Source organism: Echiichthys vipera (assembly GCF_963691815.1).
Source record: "Echiichthys vipera genome assembly, chromosome: 4".
In the NCBI taxonomy this organism is placed as follows: Eukaryota; Metazoa; Chordata; class Actinopteri; order Perciformes; family Trachinidae; genus Echiichthys; species Echiichthys vipera.
In genome coordinates this window covers 35,175,921-35,180,920 of record NC_139829.1, presented here as the reverse complement: position 1 = coordinate 35,180,920, position 5,000 = coordinate 35,175,921, and positions in this window count along the sequence as shown.

The window sequence follows — 5,000 nt, the reverse complement described above, 5'->3', positions numbered from 1 at the left end:
CAGACGCTACAGGACGTTAGCAGCTGCTGTCTGTGAGTGAGTTAGTCTCTCTGCCTCCATGAAGCGTCGATTACAGTTTTGACTTTCAGGTTCACACATGTTGTTCCTTTTGTGAACACAGGGTGGAGCTCTGAGTGTGTGAGTGTGTGTCAGTCACAGGTGTGTGTCAGTCACAGGTGTGTGTGTCAGTTACAGGTGAGTGAGAGTACAGGTGTGTGTGAGTGTGAGTACAGGTGTGTGTCTGTGTCTCTGTTTCTCGTTCACAAACACTTTCAGAAACTTGATTTAAACTCAGCGTTAGCATCAGGAGCTAACTCAGCGTTAGCATCAGGAGCTAACCCAGCGTTAGCATCAGGAGCTGACTCAGTGTTAGCATCAGGAGCTAACCCAGCGTTAGCATCAGGAGCTGACTCAGTGTTAGCATCAGGAGCTAACTCCGTGTTAGCAATCAGGAGCTACTCAGCGTTAGCATCAGGAGCTAACTCAGCGTTAGCATCAGGAGCTAACTCAGTGTTAGCATCAGGAGCTAACCCAGTGTTAGCATCAGGAGCTAACTCAGTGTTAGCATCAGGAGCTGACTCAGTGTTAGCATCAGGAGCTGACTCAGTGTTAGCATCAGGAGCTGCAGGCAGGTGCAGGTACGTAACAACACAAACAACAGTGATCTGAGACACAACAGCTCCCTGTGAGCAGCAGCACGTTGCACTTTCTTTAACAATAACAATAATAACAATAATATAATAAGCTCAGTGTCATTGACAGAGTCAGAGTCAGATCCTCAGAGCAGAGATCTCAGGACTCTTCACAGAGCAGCTGAAGAACAAACTGTGACTGACTCATGATTCACAGACACAACAGTTCCTCTGTAGAGTCACAGAGTAAAGGTGTTTTTCAAATGATTATTATTGTTATTATTTATTTATTTATTTATTTAATATCTCAAAGTCCCTAAAATGTGCGTCTTGTCCCGTCTGGAGTAAATGTGTTTTCTGGGTCTCATGCGTGAAAGAGTTAAAGCGCCTCAGCAGCTGCAAACGTCTCCTGATGAGGAACTGTGGAGGTCAAAATCTGCCAAAACTGTGAAAAATAAATATAAACAAACAAACACAAACATCACAAACTGATGCGTTTAGTTTTATAAATAAATAAATAAACGAACCCAATGAAACAAATCCAGTTTGTTTTACACGAAAAAGAAACTTAAAAATCCTCATTATTATTATTTTATATCAGCGATGAATATAAAGAAGAAGAAGAAGAAGAAGAACATAGTAGATCATAATTCATCATCAGGTGAAAACTGTAAATACGCCGTTATCAACAACCATGATGTCGTTTTATTATTTTTATTTTTATTTTTATTAAACTGCAGCTGCGTCTTTATGAATGTGTTAAAGCCACAAATGTGAAATATTAATATAAGTTTACACCCAAAGACTGAGAGCACCTGAACCAACAACACACACACACACACACACACACAGAGCTTCACACACACACACACACACACACACACACACACACACACAGACACACACACACACACACACACACACACACTCGCTGACACACGCTCACACACACCACACACACACACACACACAGACACACACACACACCACACACACACTCGCTGACACACGCTCACACACACACACACACACACACACACCACAGAGCTTCACACACACACACACACACTGCATGAGACACACACACAGACACACACACACTCGCTGACAGCTGCTGCTCTGTAGAGAAATCAATAACTCATAATTGCAATGTGTATGTTTTTATTTTGTGACTGTTTGTGTGTGTGTGTGTGTGTGTGTGTGTGTACATTTGTGTGTGTGTGTGTGTGTGTCTGTGTGTGTGTGTGTGTGTGTGTGTGTGTGTGTGTGTGTGTGTGGTGTTCAGGTGCTGCCCTTGGCTGCAGCAGCAGGTTATTAGAGGACCTGGACAAAACACACCGGTCACTGAGTGTGTGTGTGTGTGTGTGTCTCATGCAGTGTGTGTGTGTGTGTGTGTGTGAAGGTCTCTGTGTGTGTGTCTGTGTGTGTGTGTGTGTGTGTGTGTGTGTGTGTTGTGTGTGTGTGTGTGTGTGTTGTGTGTGTGTGTGTGTGTGTGTGTGTGTGTGTGTGTGTGTGGTGTTCAGGTGCTGCCCTTGGCTGCAGCAGCAGGTTATTAGAGGACCTGGACAAAACACACCGGTCACTGAGTGTGTGTCTCTGTGTGTGTGTGTGTGTGTGTGTGTGTGAAGGTCTCTGTGCGTGTGTGTGTGTGTGTGAAGGTCTCTGTGCGTGTGTGTGTGTGTGTGAAGGTCTCTGTGTGTGTGACCTCTCTGCTGACTGAATATTAAATGTTTTCATTTTGCGGTTTGACCTTTTAAAGGAGCCTCCGTCGGTGTAGACGACTAAAGTGTGCAGAGAGTAACTCAGTGAACGGGACCAGAGTCGGGTTTAAACAGGTTCTTAATGAACTAAAGGAAACAAAGGGTCCGGGAACGGGGGGGGGGGGGGGAAACAACAGACGGCGAGACGGTCCAGGTAAAGACACGAACGGGCATCAGACGAACAGACGAGGGAACGAGGTCTGAACAAACAAAGAAACACGGAGCGAGAACGTTAACATACGTACACAGCAGCAGACCCACGAGACGCGTTACCATGGAGATGAGGCAACGGTCCAGCGCCGAATGTGTCCCACACCCGGCTCCTTATGCTGCAGGAGGTGATGAGTGAGTCAGAACACGTCTTCAGCTCCAGACACACAAGCACAGACAGAGGGAGAGGGGCAGGACTCCACCGGGCCTCCAGGATGAGCCCGGTAGAGTCCCTGATGAGAGACGGGTCCAGATCAGGGACCGAGAGACCCAGCTCCTCTCCTCAGGACCATATCCTTCCCAATCGATAAGGTACTGGAACCCTCGTCCTCTGCGTCGCATGTCCAGGATGGAGCTGACCTTGAACGCCGGATGGCCGTCCAGGGTCTGGGGGGTGGTGGGGCGGCGGTAGGCCGGCACAGCGTGCTGATGGTCACGGCTTCAGCTGGGAGACGTGGAACGTGGGGTGAATCCTGAGGGAAGCAGGAAGCTTGAGACGGACAGCACTGGGGTTGATGATTGCCTCGACCTCGAAGGGACCAATGAACCCGGGGGGCGAGATCTGTGAGGCGACACTCAGCCAGACCCTCTGAGCCGTCTGTCCTTAGGAGCCCGGGATGCGACAGCGATCCGCCATCCTGTGATCCTGTTAAGCAGTCCGAAGCAACGCCACTCAGACCTCCCTCCGCTTCGACGAACCCTCCGGAGACGATGTTGGACCGAGGGCAACAGCGATCTCGGACTCCTGGTCGGACAGAGAGGAAGCAAGTAACCGAGCGAAGCCTTGAAAGGAGACAAACCTGTAGCAGAGCAGGAGAAGGAGCTGTGGGAGTGTTCAACCCAGGACAGATGAGACGACCACGATGAGGGTACGAGGGCACAGACACAACAAACAGCGGTCTCCAGATCCTGGTTGGCCCTCTCCGTCTGCCCGTTAGACTGAGGGTGGTGACCTGAGGACAGGCTGACCCTGGCTCCCAACGCCTGGCAGAAGGCCCTCCAGACCCGGGACGGGAACTGGGGGCCCCGGTCTGAGACGATGTCCAGGGGAATGTCATGGAGACGGAAGACATGGTCCACCAGGAGGGATGCCGTCTCCATGGCCAACGGAAGAGGACGGAGAAGACCAGCAGGAGGATGATGGTAAGACTTGCCTCCAGCTCAGACGTGCGATCAGGACAAACTCCAGGTATCCTTGGTCATGGTTTGACACCAGAAGTGACGGTGCAGGAGTGATCGGGTCCTGGGGATCCCCAGTTGGAGCACCTGGGAGCGAACACTGGTGGGAAAAACACCACCACCGGGGTCGGGTCAGTGCGTTGCGCTTGCCTCACCGTAGTCTGGATCTCCCAGGTGAGGGCGGCCATAACTGCAGGATGAGGGTATGATGTGGTCCGACCCGGTGTCCTCCTCCTCAGCTGGACTGAACTGCCTGGACGGGGCATCCGGTTTAACGTTCTTGCTGCCTGGAGCGTAAGTCAGAGAGAAGTGGAATCGCCCAAACAACAAAGTCGTCTGGATGTACGACAGGGTCTTGTGGTGAGTCCAGACCACAACCGGAGTCTCTGCCCCTCCAGCCAGCGTCGTCACTCCTCCACGGCTGATTTGACGACCACTAACTCCCGGTTCTCTACGTCGTGGTGTCTCTCCGCGGGGGAAGCTTCCTGGAGAAGAACGCGCAGAGATGAACCTTATGTCTTTAGAAGTTCGCTGCGACAGAACCGCACCAACTCCCAGATCTGAGGCCGTCCTCCTCCACGATGAACCGGCACGAAGGATCGGGACTAACCCAGGAGTGCCTCTTCAGCAGCAGGCGACCACACAAAGGGGGTAGTAGGTGAATCTGGTCATGGGGACACGACCTGACTGTAGCTACGGATGAAGAGACCCAGAACACGCTGTAGTTGCGTCGGCCGCTCCGTCACAGCTCGGACCTTTGCTGGATCCGCCTTCACCGGCACGCTCTCCACGACGTCCCCCAGAAAAGTCACTGACGAGACGTGGAACTCACATTTCTCCGGCCTTTGGCGAGCCACCGGTTCTCCTGTAGGTGCTGGAGAACCTGGCGGACGTGATCTACGTGCTCCGACACGTCCTTGGAGAAAATCCAAATGTGGTCCAGGTCGACGAACACAGAGCGGTTCAGCAGGTCACGGAGAACGCCGTCACTAATGCCTGGAACACAGCCGGGGCATTAGTGACGCCAAAGGGCATCACCGGGTACTCGAGGTGGCCCAGAGGGGTACTGAAGGCGGTCTTCCACTCGTCCCCCTCCTGAATCCGGACCTGATGCTAAGCGTTGGCGGAGGTCAGGTCTGGAGAAGACGGTGGCTCCGTGCAGCGGCTCAAACGCAGAGTCAATCAGCGGCAGAGGGAACTTGTTCTTCACAGTGATGTT